This window comes from Macrobrachium rosenbergii, chromosome 21 (assembly GCF_040412425.1).
Source record: "Macrobrachium rosenbergii isolate ZJJX-2024 chromosome 21, ASM4041242v1, whole genome shotgun sequence".
Lineage (NCBI taxonomy): Eukaryota > Metazoa > Arthropoda > Malacostraca > Decapoda > Palaemonidae > Macrobrachium > Macrobrachium rosenbergii.
The window spans coordinates 46,560,340-46,579,272 of NC_089761.1; the positions used below are offsets into that span (position 1 = coordinate 46,560,340).

The 18,933-nt window shown below is 36.7% G+C and overlaps 1 protein-coding gene across 8 annotated transcripts in view; it reads left to right on the forward strand.

The window, feature by feature from the left end:
* Positions 1 to 3,047: 3,047 nt before the first annotated feature.
* Positions 3,048 to 18,933, forward strand: part of LOC136850146 (inositol polyphosphate-4-phosphatase type I A) — a 324,020-nt gene continuing 308,134 nt past the window's right edge. For 4 of the 8 annotated variants that reach the window (XM_067123739.1, XM_067123742.1, XM_067123744.1 and 1 more), the window contains exon 1: positions 3,048 to 3,180. The gene's annotated coding sequence lies outside the window, so the exon portion shown is untranslated. Of the gene's footprint in view, positions 3,181 to 13,524; positions 13,767 to 18,933 lie in introns of those variants that run through there. The other 4 variants (XM_067123745.1, XM_067123748.1, XM_067123743.1 and 1 more) reach the window with 3 other exon arrangements.

Here is an 18,933-nt window from a genome sequence, read left to right on the forward strand (position 1 = left end):
CAAAGTTGTTGACCTTCATTTGGTGCCAGATGTTTATGCTAGCCATTTTGCTATTTTTAAAGAAATTTAATGATAGACCGCATGATGACTATCATCAGAGAGGAGCAGATCATGGATTTCACACCACATAGAGAAGAATCATATAATCTCCCTTTTTCACTGAGAGTGAATGTGTCTTGCCAAATGATGATATTCCGTATACCATGATCAGACATGGTCCAGAATGTATTAAATTATGCATTCTTGATTTCGTAAAACGAAAACAGTTTGTGAATAGCTAGCTGTTGACCCATTACACTGACTTCCAGTCTTTCTAAGATAAGGAAAAGCTCAGTGTTCAATACATGAGGTATCCGAAGCATAAGAAATATTTTTGTAAACCTTAGTGTGGCACCAGCTATATGTATTCTTCCACTGGTGTGTTAGTGGGGATGGTAAAAATATTTACAAATTTTTTCTGTTAAACCTCATAGTATTGTTTTTTCTAACTTTAAAAAGGAATTATCACTGCTTGGAAGCATTTTATTCTATACGCTTTATACAATTTTGCATGAAAGAAGAATTGCCATGTTATGAAAGACTTAAAATCAAAGATTTTCAGGTACATCTAGGTTTTACTCTCAATTATTCAGTGTCATGCAGTACTAGGAGGTAGTGTTCTTTATGTTACTGTCTCTGCATTAGCAACTGATCTTCAGCTCACTGTACACCTAAATTTCATAAACAATCAATCAATCACAGTGGTTGAATTGGTAAATGTTGCTTTAAATTTTTAGCAATAAGTTGATGGTGGTCCGTTGTAGTCACCTAATGGTATTCATCTAGACTTAGAACTGTTTGTTAGTTAATCAAGAATCCATTTTTTTTTACTGAAACTAGATTCCGTTGAGTAAGACAGTTAGTTTAATGACTTGTATCCCTTATTTGATCTAAATTAAAATGTAAATACAGTATATGAAAACTTTGGACTTTGTGTAATATTGCATTATTTACGGTGGCAATCATAAAAAACAACTGATTAGATTGTATAAAGCACTAATCTTAGGAAAATTAATGTATGGATGCAAAGTTTTAAGTCTGCTTTGCATCTTAGACTGAAGACTTAATTCAACTCATAACTTGTAGGTAATCCTTTATTGACTGCTTATTAGTGACTGCTGTGAGATTCCACTAGAGCTGTATATTTCAGACTTGGCTGGTTTGGAGCTGGATCAGGTTCCTGGTCCTTCCAGATTCCCCAACCAGCATTGCAGTCAAAAATGAAAAAAAGTATTCTTACTATGGAGACCATCCACATACACCACAGCAGTTCAGACACTTTAGACAAAATTGAATATATCTATTATCCATATCGTACCACTTTAGAACTCAGCAATTGCTCCTTGAAAATGACCAAATACTAGTCTCTAGAGGTGTCTGAGGTTTGCAAAGAAAGGACACAGTACAGGAAGCTATGTGTTATTCAACAAACATTTGATACTCTTTGGAGATATTCACCTCTGAAAAGGTTATGCAGTATCAGAATATTCATGTGTAGTTGCTATACTCTTTATTTTGCAGATAAATGAAATTACAACAAAGTTGCATACAGGTTTAAAAAGAAAATATGGTCAACTAAGTTATACACTGAATTATGGCGACCGTGAACTCTCAGCTTAGTATAACTGAAGACTTGTGAGCTTCCTCATCAGGGTTTCAGTTCTCTGTGTAGAAGACAAAAGCTGGCTTGTTCTATGAAATTATCAGATGAAGACAACAATGGAATCAGACCAAATAAAGGAGAGAAAGCAGTACCTGTCAAACAGACGATGTAGTTCTTCGGCCTGAGATTTTATATAAATTTACTATAAAGGTCAGACAGCATAAAGTATAATAAAGGGTAAACAGAAATGGTTTAAATCCACTCAGAGAATTGTCACACAAACTTAGTTGCAGATAGGTCAGTATTTATATTTATGTAGAGCAATTCTACTTTCAGTAACAAAATACGAAAGTCTTGTACTCTGGTTACCATCTGCCTCAAATTTATCGTAGTTGTAGTGATTACGTTTAGAGCGTTGACTGCAATGATTGTCGAATGGACATTTAGAACTTGGTGAATAATATAATAAGCATAATAATATGAGGTCGTTGATAGGATGATAAGATTTTCAAGGAGAAACTGGAGAGCATCTTTTTCATTGATTGTAATAATAGTTAGGATTTGATAAGTACTATCGAATACCTTATGTAATTCTTCGAATGCTACTATACATAGGTGTATGAAATTAAGTATGACGATTTTGCAGGTTTACTTCGAAGGAGTGGAGCCATATAATAACAGGCAGTCTCAGGGACCGCCCTAGAGCAAGAACCCGTGCTGGCACTGGGCCAACTTAACTAAAGAAGAGGTAGTCTTGTGGAGGACCTTAAATTTGTTGTGAGAATAATACGTTTCTCGTCCCGAGGGAGCTTCATTGTAAGTAACCAGAAATTAATATGCTACAATGAAGACAATGGTGTAGTAAATCGAGAGATTTTTTATTGCAAGTGCGTCGTTAATTAGCGGCGAATATTCCAGTGAAACAGGTGGGTAACTGTAAATTAAGCAAGTCTGCCATAGAAATATAACAGAGAATGTAGACTCGTTCAATAGCCAGTGAGACACCGATATTATGCTTAGTGAAAATTTTCGCTATTGTTTGAATAGCGCAGGTAAAATGATGATACGTTTTATAGTGATTCTTTCTTAAAATTGGATGACTGTAATGATTATTTATTTATAAAATAAAATAAAAACGTGTTAAAAAATTTAAATATTAAAAGATTCAAAGCAAGCCGGAAATACGGATGCATCCAAAAAACTAGAATAGCTGAGCCTCGATTATCTCGATATTTTATAACCAATTATTTTTTATGCCTCTTCCAGGGGTGCAAGAGTGTGCCAGGGGATGCTCCAGGAACAAGATCTCTGGCACCATGTTAGCTTAATAGGAACAACAACGAGGCCTAATGTCAGTGGACTTAAAATAAACGAAACGACTCAGTTTTCCGTTTTCAACTGAGGTCGTCAGGCAAAGTTGAACGCAGCGTCCACTTTGTAACAGAAAGCAAACGACGTCTTCTCCTTTAGTTTTTGTTGATTTACTCTGCAAGGTGGGAGTGTTCGCAGAAACCTCTGATCATACTATGCATTCATAGGTAAGAAGTGGACATTCTTACGTTATTTAAGCTTAGTTTTGAGGCATTATTGATTATTGCTTACGTGTTGCGTGACTTATGACAGGGAGCAGGTTTTATTGTAAAATCTGCAATTTATTCACCGCAAAATTGTTAATTAGTCTGCCCTAATTTAATCGTAGGGAGAGGTGTCAGATGAATTGATAATTTATAGACACCGGTCTTTTGATTTTGGAAAATCAGAGCTTCTGGTTCTTTGCATTGTGTGCTAACAGTGTGTGAAAAATGCTTGCCAAGTAGCGTAGTTTAGCCTAACCTACTGTAGTCCGCGTAAGTTCCAGCTTATTGTATGATAACCCAAATCTGTTTGGTACTTATAAGGGCCTTCTTTAGGTTTAATGTTTTTAAACTGTAATGGTTAAGTTATCCCACCTTAGGCTTTACTAAAAAAAATGCCACAACCTAACCTGTATCAGCTGAATACAGTAATTGACTTAGAGTCTCAAACCCGTTTGCTGACTTTCTGACAGTCAGCAGTGTGGCCTAATGAGAAATTCATTTTTCATCGTGGTAGAACAAAGTAATAGTGGTGTTATTTTATAAGTTGCCAATACACGCTATGACATTGTAACCTACATTTTTTAAAAGAGCTCATCATTCTCGTTATTTTGAACCCCATAAACATTATGCACAAATGATAAATAAAAAATTAATAAAATTACGACTTGTGAGGTAAGAATACCGCCTCCCCCGCATAGCTAATACGGCAAAATTGTAACCAGTAAACACCCCTAGGTTAAGTTATATTGGAATTCTAATTTTCTTTTAGTGCCCTATCATTTCCAAGCCATTTTTGCACGAAAAACCCAAAATGGTTTTTCGTGCAAAACTGGCTGGCTGGAGTCTTATTGGCAACTTATAAAATTCTACTGTAATAGTTTCACATGAGTTATTACTTTGGAAATTGATTTTTTCTATAGTAATTTGGTTGCTTATCAAGAATTTACTGTTATTTTTTGTCGGTCAACTGTAATTAATTAACCTGTAATTAACTAAAGAAGTTGTACGCTGGCCATCCTGGTATGCTATCGCGCATGCTCAGTGTTATAGGCTAGGGAAGCTTTTGGTAAAGAGTGGAATTTCTTTAATTGGGACGCCCCCCGACTAAGTAACACGGCCTGCTAGGTTAGCTTAGGTTAGGGTATGTTAGGTTAGTTTAGTTCCTTTTTTAATAGGTTTCCTTAGCCAATCCCTTCTTAAACATATGGCTCCTTTATGACTTGTGCTTGTGCGGAACCATTCCATAACAACAACATGGTGGTTTAGTCTTTCTCCCAGCGTTTCCATGACCGACAATAAACAACACCACCTCCTTCATCAGCAGCACTAAAAGTATAGGAAAAATCAATTTCCAAGGAAATAGTTGGTGCAGAGCTCTTACTTAGAAATACCTTCATCATTCTTAATGCCAGGCTGACTAATTTAAATTTTCAGTCCCATGTATGAAAAATCTCTTAGTGTATGGAACTTGATGTTTATGATGTACACATAAATGGTATAAGGCCTATTCCTCTGTTTTGAAGACTAGGCTACTGTTTCTTAGCTTCCAAGATATTGTTTTCATTAATTAGATGGAAGGGGTTGTATCTGCATATTTCATAGAGTTGGCAATATTACTCCATTAGCTAAATGTGGGATTGATAGCTCATGACACATGCCATGCTGATTAACCAGCTGTCCAGCTTCTATAATTCTAATGTTATAAAAAAATTTTTAAATGTCTGATTTCAAAACATCGGTATGCCCATGCTGAAAATAATTATCAGTTCTATGGTTTGGTTGGCTTTCACATAAATCTGGGTGCTTGCACTGCGCATCTTTCAGTTCAAATTGTCATATAGAAATCCCCAGATTCTGGTCATTAAGTTCATGGTTGGTCTTAATCATGAGGCCCTAGATTTCAAATTCGGACAGATGGGAGTTGGTCACCATTTCTTTGTGTTACGAATTTTTGACGAAAAAATATTTGTTGAGGGGTACTATATATTGCATATACTAGCCTATATATACCAATTTCTTGAGTATTTGAAGAAGTGATAGACCAGATATGTTTCTCAAAAGTTAATTTGCAGTCAAGGATGAAACCTATAATTTTAAATTAGTTACATGAAGTTCAAGAAATATTATTGGGTGGGACCCAGTGTCCTAGATCAACTAATAATATCTCTTTGAAACTGTATATAACATGCACTAGGTAAGTTATGGATTTACTGCTAAATCTCTGTTAAAACATACAGCAACTGCAGGTCTGTGTCAGTAGGTAGGATTGACTCAGATAGATCAGAATCATCTGTATAAGTCCTCATAGGGGGATAGGGTAATCCAGGTAAAATAGTCACAGGTAAAAAAGTCACAGAAAAAAGTTACTTGGTAGTGCTGTCAGTGCACTCACGTGTTGTGCACTGCAGGCATTACTTAAGGTTCTTTGCTGCATCCCATTGGCCCCAAGCTGCAGCCTCTTTCCTTCCTTTTACTGTACCTCTCTTTCGTCAGTCTTACTTTCCACACTCTTGTAACAATTTTACATTGTGCAACTGTGAGGTTTTCCTCCTGTTACACATTTGTAACATTTTACTCTCAATTTTCCTTTCAGCATTGAATGACCTTATGGGTCCCAGCACTTGTCCTTTGGCCTAAACTATATTCTGTCATATGTATGAGTAATTAGCATGTTGTTCAGAAAAAACCTCATTCATTCATCAATAATACTGGAAGTATAAATAGTAGATGGCCAAGAACACTACCCAGAGAAATGTAATCTTTTGTGTTTCTCTAGGTGTCATTCTCGAATTGCAAGTTTGCTTTTGAGAATATGTCTGGTCTGTCACTTCTTCTGTTTCTAAAAATTGTTGTACTGTATTAAGAAAGTTTTGTGAAGGAAGGTTGCCTCTGAAAACAACTCCCTGCAGGAAGGCTAGGAAGTTGTCATTGGTTGTTGTCCACATGAACCCACTTGTCCCTAGTCAGTCTTTCTGTCATGGGAAATTTTTGATGTGGAAATTGCCCATGACAGCTGTGTTCTGTTAGTTGGAAGAGATCAGACACGAGACTACTTGTTTTTGGTCCCCCTGGCACAAGTCCACTCATTCCTGGTCATGCTCTCAATTGAGGGACCCAGATGTCAACTAGAGAAGTAGATGATTGTGAGTGGAGTGATTGGTTTGCAAGCTTGCTCTTTACTGATTTCCTGGTCATGAGCTGACTTTTGCCCAGTCACTTAGTCAGTCCTAATATGTTTGTGGTGATGTGAATAGATCAGGTTCTGGTTTGTTATTTGCAGACATAATCTGCACTCATGACTAACACTTTTGATATGTGTTTGTGCTTCTCTGGAAACACTACCCAGGACTTTTGGCCTCACCAGTTCTTTAGAGCTTTGGACCCTCTGTACTTGGCACCAGCTCAGACTTTACTTGGCCTGGGTATGTGTGTGAGGATCAATCCAACCTGGGTGCCACTGGTTTTGCTCTGTGTTTTTAGTGCTCTTATTAAACTGTATGACAGCATATGTGGCTCACTCATACTTGGTTTTAGTTCATGTATGGCCCAAACCTTGCTCAACCAAGGGCTGTGGCTGCAGTGAGACCTGTGCTCAACACAGCCTGGTCTGGGCTCTGCAGGATTCTGTGTTATGTGCTTGGTATGGGGTTGATGTGTCCTGTGCACTGCTTGGTGCCATGCTGCACAAGACAGGTAGTGGTTCCTCTTGTTAGCTTAGGTTGGGTATTGAAAACACCCTGGCTGGTCTGTTTCTGTTCTGGTTCCAAGGGTTTGAAAGAGGGTTCACAGTTATTTCCTTTGGATTAGAACTCAGTACTACCCTTGTCTCTCCAGACTGTGTCTTGATCCCATGAACAAATGCAGAGCTTGAGTTTGTCTCTTTTTTACTGCTTCAGAAAGCATCTTCCCTAAAACTGTAATTCTTAGTCATGTTTTTTCAAGGACTAGAATGGGAGATAGTGATCAGAGTGACTCTGCCTGGTTCCTCTGTTGTTCGTACCTGGGGTTCTAGTCCCAGAGGCATTTCCACTTATATGCAAAAAGCCAGATAATTTCCCTGATTTGCGTATTAGAAATTTTTGTGTTCTCCAACTGATTCCTAATAGGACCAGTTTGAAGGACCTAACCTTTGTGCACATTCCTGGAACTAGCACTAGAGCCTATAAAAGACAAGGTTTTGTGGATTTTTATCGACAACTTCCCTGTCCCAATCTCTTGTTGCATTAAGTTGGAAAATCAACATGTCAGTCTGCTGCTTAATGATTTTTTTCCCTTTTTGAGAATTGGTTTAGCCCTGATCTTCTCCTTATGATCCTTTGAGGAACCTTTATTCTACCAATTTCTTTCTTTTGAGAATTATGATTTCCTGTATCCCGTGAAGGATCATGGTTTCCTACCCAATCCCTGACTACGTATGCATTCTCAGTCTGAACCATGACTTGAACAGGAAGAGGAAAGGATCGTATTACTGGGAACAAAGTAGGAAAGATTCTTCCCCTGCTAGAACTTTTTTCTTGTCAACCTACAAAACTTTTTGGCCTCTTTTCCCCTTACATTGATCTACAATCAGTCTAGGACAGGTTGATTTGACATGTGGATAGGTACAGTACAATGTTTGTTTGATGAACAAACCCATTCATTCCTTGGAAATCCATTCCAGGGATCCAGCCTTTTGACTCTCATCTGCTATATCTGTTTGACCAATTCTTAGTCTTCATAACTCACAAGAACCAGTTTTGTGCACTGCCCCTCTCTCCCACTATGAAACTTGGGAGTATGGCTTTCATTGGCCCTTTTTACAGGCAGCAGGTTTCCTATGTGAATGGGGATTGTCATCATTCCCATTATATGTAGAAGACTGGGAGAAGTCTAAGCCATTCTCTTGAGCAGTTGTATCTTTTGTGTTGCACATTCTTTCATTGTATGTGGGTTTCCTCTGAGAGACACACAGGAAAAACAGCAAACATCTTGCTGTAGGACTCATAGAATCCTATAGGAGATCTACCCGCATGGCTACTTTTTTGAGTTCCTTCAGTTCTTCAGTTAGTAATTGGGCTCAGAACTACCAGAACTTTTTCTTGTTTCTCCCCCAGGCACTGCCATTAAATTGCTGTGTTTACCACTTTCTTGGGAGTGCTAGACACAAGAAGGGAGTTTGGTACCTCCCTTCTAATCCTGCATTCTGGAGTAATCTTCTTGGTTCCTCGCATAAGGAAAGGATTTGATTTTGTGTTAATGTTTAGTTCACAGGGTTTGAGTTGCAATGCCCATCCAGGTGGAACTTTGGTTAGGTTTGGGAAAGATCCAGTGCTGCTGACTTCCTCATTGTTGCAGAATGACAAAATAGTTCCGTATTTTGCAGTAACGCTCACTTACATTATTATAGGGAATACTGTTTAGAAATGTCATTCTGTTTTAGTAATTTTTGCAGACATTGTGAATTCTGTTAGTGTTATGTAGAAGTTTAGGTCACAGTGTGGTGGGAAAACTTGTTCATTTTGGGAAAGCATTAACATATTTGCCAAGTAGGAATACCACTGCTGTATTTCATTTGAAGGTTGTAAAATAACAAACAGTAATGTCAAATGTTGTCCAAACCCTTGAAAGAAATGCTCTTTATAATCGTTGTATTGGATTCTAAAGCAGTTTTCAGCTTTTGTTTTGCATAACTAACTGCTGTCATTTACTGGGGTCTGATGATAATTGAAGAAACTTGTAACAGTGCTTTTTTGACTACTTTTGAAGAACTGACTCAGTGGTCTTATCAGACTAATTTATAATAATTTTATAAATAAGAACCTGTAGGCTTTTTTAATGTTGCAACCCATCTCTTATCTGTCTGTCCTTGTTCCCATGTTTGAGAGCTTGCAGCTGTTGGGTAAATGTTTTTACCCCTGTCAATGTCTTTTTTTTTTTTTATGATGTGTGTCATGTTTTTCTAAAATTATAGCTTGAGTGATAGATACTTTATGTTAATGATATTAGCTTGTACAGTACCTTCTTTTGAATTTCTTAGATTTGCAGTAGTACACTTGGAATGTCAGGATTCATCAGCACAAGCTGTAGTTAAGTTTGTGTAGTGTTCGTCATCACAAGCTATTAAGTGGATAACATAGGATTTTTATTCTTATTTTATTTTTCATGTAAAAATAGAAGAGGTAGTTATGATGGTTTCTTAGATGCATGTTCAGATAAATTTTTTGCATTGAGGGACAGTTTCAAAGCAGAGTTAATATTGTTTAAGACTGCAGACAGTAGTGATGGTTGTTGTGTTCTTAGGGTGGATGTTTATTTGCTTTCCCTTTACATTATAAGTGAGCTCAAAAATTTAAGTTATGGTACAATGCTCAAGGGAATAGTGATCACCTATTAAGTCACTCAAGTTTCTTCTATGTTTAAAGGGGTCATATTTGGAACTTTACATTGGATATGTGTATTGCTTGAACATCCTGGTACAGTATTTGGTTACCCTTAATGGACGGGTATCATCATATGATGATCTATAACAGGTTTTGAGTGATGGGCTAACTCTTATGAGTATTAATATTATGTGCCGTACGATTTGGATGAATTTAGGGGGAAAGATGCACATATCACTTCAGTGGTCGATAAATGACTTTGTAAAGTTAGCATACAGTAATTTTACGAGTCTTGGAAAATAGGCCGCGCACAGGGTTGTAAATATTCACTTGTAAATATTCACCGGTACAGAGAATTTTTTAGGATTTTTTTTACACCATGTGCATTTGCATATTTTCTTCTTTCCATTGAAGTGTTTTTTCTTAAAGTGGCCAACCTTAAAGTTTGCCTAGTCTGGGTGTGTGTTTAATATATATTTAGCCCGTCCCTTAAGGGTCAACTTTCTTTGCTAAAAGGAGTGTCTGCTAAATAACATCTGTGACAAGACCGTAGGGGGACTAGACCGTGGTCTGACAAGATTTTTGCATTTTGAGGATTTTATGTACGGGAATCTGTTCCAGCGCCCTGCCGTAAGTTGCTTTCTGCCATAGGTTGGTTTTTCACTGTTATTGGTGCTTCAACAGTGCATACGGTGCCGTAACCTGATGTTGCATCAAGTCACAGCACTGTAAGTATGTTAACTTGATGCCTATTCTTGCCATTAGCACCGTCAATGGTGCTTACAGCGCCATAACTTGATGCAATATCAAGTTAGGGCACTGTAAAATGCTGTTTATGGCACTGGAAAAGCACTGTAAGATCGAATCGCCATAAGTCGGTGGCTCCACAAGTTGAGGACGCACTATCAGTTTGAATACCTTCATTTGCTTAGCATGGTGCCCAATAAGGAGGGTGAGAGTTAATTACACACAATGTAATGGTAATTCTCATTCATTGACAACGTTGGTGTAGTACTTCATCAGTGAGTGGAATTCTCAGTCTCTGTTGTCAGTGCATACACAACTTATTTCCAGTGGCTCAGGTTGGATGTGGGCAGTTTAAATTTATAGAATGAAAGTAGCTGTTAATATGCCAGATGCATTCAGTGCTCAGAGATACCAACATTAGGTATAGATTTATCAGCAAATACATATGTTATGTATAAATTTGGTTTAGATGAGTGGAAATTACAAAATGTAGTGCCAATTCTTAAGGGATGTCAAGGTTAAGTGTCAGTTGCAATAATTACTGGTATATAGACTGATTTCTATCCTTCCCATGCTTCCTTGAGGTTGCTGAAAAGTAGATCTTTAGGTATCTTTAACTTACCAGTAACAGAATTCACAAGAAACAATTACTGGCAGAAATGTGGCAAAGCCCTGGCTCGTTATATTGATTACAGTGTTAACTTTGATATGCTTAACCATAAAACTCATCATTGTCTCCATCATAGTTTTCCCTGATTCCTGGGTCTTTATACAGATCTTCACCCAGCTACTGCCTTTCTGATTTAAGTGTTACTCATCCCTTCTCATCACGTCCAAACCATTTTAATTTTTGAGACCTCAGTCTTTTCTAGCAGCTGGACACATCCCTCCACCACTTCATCATTGTATTAAAGTCTTCTCATTGTACTCTGGCCATGAATCTTAACATCCTATATTGGCATCTTTTTCAAAATCATGGTTTTCTTAGTTCCCAAGTCTCTGCTGCTTAGAGTAGTACTGGCATAAGTTTGCATCATAAGTCTATGCTCTTTTGACTCACTGGATATTTGTATATACCTGTAGTGTACCTGTTTCCTCCTCTTCATCAAAGCTGTGGTTTCTCTCTTTCTCAATGCCCTCTCATTCCATACTACCTAGTTCATTGTGCTCCAAACATTATCAGATCCCCTTCTTTCCCGTTTGCTCATCTTCTGCATGTTGGGTATCGCAAATTTCTACTATAGTACATTGGTATTTTGCAGTCCTGAGCATCTCTTGTAACACCATGTGTTATATTCAGAACGCTCTTTTGAGCTCACCCCAATACTTTTCCCGTAGTAACCACATGGCCTTTTTTTGACTATTTTTTCATTTATTTTCACTCTAGTTGCCGTAAAGGTAGATTTACTTGCATTGACTCTGAATCCTTGCTTCACATTTCACCTTTTAAACATTATCATAACTTCTTCCTTAGATTTTGCTGTTAACTTAAGCCCACAGGTCAGTAATGCCATGTGTCATTGAGTCTATCAAAGGCTGGATTAGGAATTAAACTAACATCCCTAGCAATGTTGTAGAAGATGATGTCATTATGTTTATGAGAGCCAAGATGTTAGCTACGTAAAAATACTTTGTGACCTATGTGTAATAATCTTGCAGAGTACCGTATCCCGTTTGAACTTCATCATGATTTTACTTCCCTTGGTTGTTTTAGTCTTTTGTTTATATATTTTATACTGGGAAAGCATGCCTAGCAAGGTAATGGCCTTTTCTTATTATTCCATTATATATTATGTATGTACTTGATTGATAAAAAATGAATCTTTATGTGACATATGCTTTTTTTTTTTTTCTTTAATTTCATAGATTATTACTGACATTTTGTTTCCCAAATTTGTGATAATTTGTCTTTCATATGCTTTTGTTGGGTATGTTTATTTAATGTTTGATAGAGTACTTCTCCTCACAGTTTATGCAATAGTTTTGTTCTTAAAATTTTATATGTTAATTTTTTTGTATATTTTCCCTTGCACATTTTTTTTCTCCCCAAGGAGGTTGTGCTTTGGTTTTGTCTGTGTTCTGGTAATTACACAAAAATTTATCTATTGATTTTTACCAAAATGTTGTCAGAGGTAGGCCAGGTGACTGGCAATAACTCATTTGATTTTTGGGTGGATAGGAATTTAACTTAACCTTGTAGGAGAAGGGAGGTTTTTTTCTACAGGGTTTGGTGGGAGGGATTGCACATCCTTGTTAATGAAACCGTGTGCAAAGATAGTAAGATTTCGCTAGGATCTCAACATCTAATCATTTCTGGTCAGTAAGAATAAGTTGTCCGACATTGATAGAGGTATGAATTCTTGTGTTCTCTGTTTAGTTGGGTTTATCTGTAGTCATCCATCATTGCTTATTTATTCTTGTAAATTATTACTATACTTTCTGTTGCTTAATATAACCCTGTCCAATTAGGCCTAGTGCTTATTACCGTATTAATATATCTGTGATGCTTAAGGGTGTGGTGCCAACGTATTACGTAATTTTATGGCTTGTTTTCGTTTTAGGATTTTGATTAAATGGAAGCTCTTCTCGCTATTTTTTCACGGAAGTATGACTTTTTCTCTCATAGACACTGACACTCTCCAGCAAAGATCAATTGATTGCTTTTTAAATGGTATAAAAGACCAAGAGGGAGATGAAAAAGAAACAGACCTATGATAGAGAGACATATCAGCTTTATCGTCTGTGCTGTATTGATGTTACAGGAGCATCAGTTGTAATTCATGTGGGGATTGCAGTAATATGGAGAATTTCATGAACATTAATAAGTTTACTCATGTACTAAACGACCGGACATTTCCAGTTACCAAACCAGATCGGGTTCAGAGGTTTTGTTTTTGTAATCTTGTACTCTCAACATTATCTTGTGGGTAGTGCGGATGCATAGTGAATACGATTTTTTCTTTATGCTCTGCGTGTTTGTGGACGTATTCCGGGGAATACTGTAAGATTTTTTTTTTACTCACTAATGGTTGTTTAAGAATTGCTTAGTTTAAAAAAAATAAGGTACAGAGCTCTGTATGTGCGAGTAGATAGGCTCTGTTTGTGTGGTATAGGTAGGTGCTTGTTGCGTGGGTTTGTGTATCTTGATGCGGGAGGGTCGGGTGATGGGGGCTTGGTTAGCGAGGCTATCCTAGAACCCAGATTGCAGTCCGTCCAGACTCCAGACTGAACTCGGCCGTCAGTATTGCCTTCGAGGTGGTCGCGGGTACGTCTGTTGTCTTGCACCTGCACGAGCCACGAATCGTATTTAAACTCTTCGTCTCTCGTGCGAGATTTTCGCGAGTTCTTCCTCTTCTTCCGGCGATTGGTTTGGATATTCAGACATTACGGAAGGAAGCATCAGTCTGGCGTCTTCTGATTAAGGCATGGGATATTAATGAGGTGCTTATCAGTCTTGATTTTTGCTTTATACTTCAATATTTCTCAGTTCCTGATTTGGTGTTTTTATTGTGAATCTTGAGAGAGAAGGATAATTTGTGACTGCTATTGTTGCGAGCGCATGGAAATTCAATGTACATCCGGTTGCCTTCCTTTTAAACAGGAGTGGTCTATGACGGAAGATCTTAACCTCACACAAGACACAGTGGTAGCTTACTTATTTGTTTGAACGTCTTGTTTCTTTTGGTGGTGTATTTACGGAACTTGGTAGTACGTTCGTAAATATTTACAATGTAATGTAAACCAGTATCAGGCTGGCGTTGGCTACAGTAATGATTTGTTGTTAGATTTTTTTAATGTTTTCATTTACTGTGATTAAAATTGTCTTCAAATTGACTTGATTTACTAACGCTGGCGTGTTTTTACTTTGTTTTACTCTGTGGGTTTTGATTTTTCATACATACATTATTGCGAAGTAATTCACCTAGACGTAAAGTAACATTCTCTCTCTCTCTCTCTCTCTCTCTCTCTCTCTCTCTCTCTCTCTCTCTCTCTCTCTCTCATACTGAATGAGGATGATCAGATTAACAAGATAACCAAGTTAATCGTTTATTGCAGTACCTTATGTTTAATTTCTTTACTTCACTTATTTACATTTTTATCATCATGCAATCAGGATGGCTTCTGTGAAAAGTGCAAAATGTAGAATTGTATTTAGTATTTAGCATTCGCTTTGTATTAATATAATAATATATAAAGATTAAGAACTGATTTTTTTTAATGGCAATTTATTTTTTAGGTACTGTACCATAAACCCAACCAGTTGATGAGTAAACAAAATTACTTAATAGTTTTGTTAGTTTCATTAGTCAAGATTCACTCTCAGACTTGTGAAAAATTCCATAATTTTTGTTCTCGAAAGACTGAATTTGCGTTGGAGAATTTTGATAAGTACTTTTTTAGGTTTTCCAATATAAAGATCACAGAATAATTTATTATTTTTTATACAAAGGGAAACATATTACGGAAAGTGAATTAAGCCTGTTATTTAAAAAAAAAAAAAAAACGTAATGGGAAGCGTGGAAAATTCAGCAGCGAAAGAATTCCAGTGTGGTGGTCATTAAAAATGAATCATATATAGCGGACCCAGCAAACCTGCTTAGGTGTGAATTTCCACGCAGACAACCGCATCAAATAGTTTTAAAAATTGGACCACATACCCCACACATTCATTTTGAAGTGAGAGCTCCTCTCGAAACCAGTTTTTCGCTGAAAGGCCGTTTCCTACTTATCCTAAGCCGTTACTTTGACACTGGGTCCTGCTTTGATTATTCTTTTGATCTTTTCTTTGAATGGACGGAATGGAGAGCCACATACGGGGTTCCTGGGTGATTTATGTACTTGTGCATACACTGCCCCAAAATGGAAAACTGCAATGTCAGCAAAATTTTCGAAATTGAGATGTGCCACCTATTGGGCTCGTGAAACACTAATACGCAAGTTACTTCAGTTTCAGAATGATTCTTCAATGCTTTCTACGAGTATTTAGGAGGTCCCATTTGCAGTATCTGGAAATTCAGTGGTAAGGCAAGGGAGTATATACCATTGTTCTCAGTATTTTTCCATTTTAGGGCAGTATAGGCCTATGTTTCCATATGCCACTTTTATTTTGGTTACATCGACCTGATCTTTACAAACTTCGAGAACCGGAAGATCTGTCTGGCACCAGTTCCACCAGGGGAAAATGTGGGTGGGGAAAGAAAGATATGTTATATGTTACGAACATTTGGCCATCCGTAAATATACGTTGTTTTTAAATGTCAAACCTTTTAAAGATAACTATATGTGTATGTCAGTAATTTGGTACTGGAATAAACGATATCTTTTTATGTAGGCTACATTATTTTTATGTTCATTCATAAGAATGGCGTATCATGAAAAGGATTAACAGAATAAATTTGTTCAGTAAAAGGGCAAAGAAACGAGAGGTGATGTCTTCTAGATATAACGTACACAGAAAGTATGACAAACTGATGTATCCAAACTATGAGTATACATATATCTAAAAGGACAGGGGTAAGAGAATAGCCTATGCTGTGGATAGATCAGTGAGGAAATTTACCTTCAGAAAAGTATATGAAAAGAACTCTGAGTATTGTTTAATTAATAAAAGCTAAAAAAAAAGTATTGTTTAATTATGTTCATGATGTGTAGTAAGGATGCCAATCGGAAATGGTAAGAGTTGCTTGGAAGGTGCTGAAAAGAACTACTTCAGGTAGTTGGAGAAAATATAAAAAAAATAACATTAAATAATCATTGAGGTAAAATTATAATTAAGATTTCAGAAAGAACGGTCTCTGTATTTAGAGTGCCAAAATATTAAAAAGAAAGAAGCAATATAAAGGAGTTCATTCCGAAGGGAGTTGAAGCGGTAGTTCTGAAGTTATGTACTTGTGTAAGAAACGTCTCAGAAAGAATGAGCTTTCTGTCTATAGTAGGAAAATATTGAAAGAAGTATTGCAAAGGGGATCGTTAAAGGAGAGTTTAAGAGGTAGCTTTGAACCCTTGGAATTTATTGCTTGGGCGCCTCTTTCATCTTAAAGCAGCAGGCACCATGAGGAAGGAGAAGCGGTTGTTGCTAGCATTCTGTTGCTCGTTGAAACCGACACTAACGTCAGTATGAAGATGGAAGATATTCTTACACTGATGGCTTATTTTTTCTCCTCTGTGCTTTACTTTCATTGTTATTATTGTTCAGGAGAAATTTGGCCGTTTTCTTGCATACTAAACCTTGATATATTGTAAGGAACATCCTTGAAACCCCTATGTCTCGCATCCCGTAGGGGAGTAGTGCCGTCAGTGCAACTCATGTGGTGCACTGTAGGCATTGTTTAAGGTTCTTTGCAGCGCCCCCTCGACCCCTAGCTTCAACCTCTTTCATTCCTTTTACTGTACCTCCATTCATATTCTCTTTCTTCCATCTTACTTTTCACCCTCTCTAACAATCGTTTCATAGTGCAACTGCGAGGTTTTCCTCCTGTTACACCTCAAACTTACTTCCTGTCAATTTCCGTTTCAGCGCTGAATAACCTCATAGGTCCCAGCGCTTGGCCTTTGGCTAAAATTCCATATTCTGTTCTAGTGTTGTTATTATTATTGTTCAGTGATAAATATGACATTTTTCTTGTGTGATGAACCTTGATATATTGTAAGGGACATCCGTGGAACCCGTAGGCCTCACGAGGATTACTCCCCCCCACCGTCAGAGCGAATGAAACCGAGCGAGAGGACGGTGGTCCTCGCAAGGCTTAAGAGTTTTGCCTGTATTGCTAACAATATATCAAGGTTTGATGTGCAAGAAGGCTCTTTTATTTTTCTACATCTTCAAAGAACATGATTGTTCGACATAGTCTTCATATTATTATTATTATTATTATTATTATTATTATTATTATTATATTATTATTATTATTATTATTATTATCGAAGAAATTGTTGATGTTGTTGCTGTTATTATTATTATTGTTGTTGTTTTTGCTATTATTATTATTATTATTATTATTATTATTATTATTATTATTATTATTATTATTATTCATAAAAATCTCATGATAGTGTGAGTCACTAAAATGGCGAAGAAATCCACAATGGTGTAAATTTAAATATATATTAGAAATATATATATTTCTAATATATATTTACATTTGCATCTTTGTGGAATTCTTCCCCATTATTATTATTATTATTATTATTATTATTATTATTATTATTATTATTATTATTATTATTATTATTATTATTATTATTATAACCAATGAATTCAATCCCTATTGCCGTTGAAACAGCAATTGTTTTCAACAGCACTGCCCCTAAAGTGGAAGCCCATCCAAACGAATGAATTCAGTGTTTCTCAATTCATCTTGATATACTTCAGTCTTCACTACAGTTCACTTCTTGTTATCCTCCCTGTATACCAAGCCATCTTGTTCCTCCAAACCTGTTCTCCAGCCGATGTGGCGTCTTTTCGAGGGGAAAATGTGTCTGTATATACATCCATTATTTGTTAGTTGTATGTGTCTAGTTTGTGTATAGAATTTGATGTTTTTTGTATTTCTCATTAGTCCCCCAGGCAACAAACCCTGGGAACGGTTGTTTTCACTACTTTTTTTTTCTCTTGATTGTCCGTCAGTGTTTGTCAATGCTTATTTTGTCATGGTAACTTCCACGTGGTTGAAGGGATTTCAGTCAACCATGGTACATATGTACCATATCTGCATATCGTGCAGATACGCTTGAAAGGAGATCGCACGTTTGTTCCGTATGTCCGTCGGTAATGGCAAACTTTATTTTCATTTATCAGATAAAGACTTAACCAAAGATGAATTTATAAGTACAAACTCTGCAGATTTTGCTCATAACTTTAACACAGGTCGTAAATTTTGAACTAGAAGAGGAGGTAACTCCATGTAGGGCTTGCACTTAACACTAAGGAAGCCCCATCAGGTGACACCAAGGTTGGTGACTGTGTGATCTTGGCCATGACCTTCACAATAAAAGTGTCTTCCATCTGGATCTGGGGGCTTCGTGTTTCACAAGCACACCTTGTCAAGACAGAGTTGTTGGAGACATCTACTTTTGCAGGAACCTTAACGGTGTCTTTAACATTACACCAGTTAGAATCCTGTCAGAGAGAAGCTGGTTTGGGGTCCGTATGACGCGTGTATTGCTTTAGCATTGTTCTCTGTTTGTGTGGAGCTAAACGAGTATATAAGTATATATATATATATATATATATATATATATATATATATATATATTCTGTATATATATAATATATTTATTTATATTTCTATTTTATATATATCTTTATACATTCAATATTTATTTATATTTCTATTTTATGTATATCTTTATACATTCAATGCTATGGAAGATATATATATATATATATATATATATATATATATATATATATATATATATATATATACATACATCACGTATATTCAGTGCTCAGTGGAAGAGCACTGGATTTGCATTTTCCAGGTTTTTGGCTTTGTTCTCAGCCTGCCTCCAGCCAGTCTTCCCATTGAAGTGTGGGCAACAACTTCAGTGTGGTCAAGAAAAAAATGTATAGGGCTTGCAACTTCATCCTTATGGAATTGCGGGG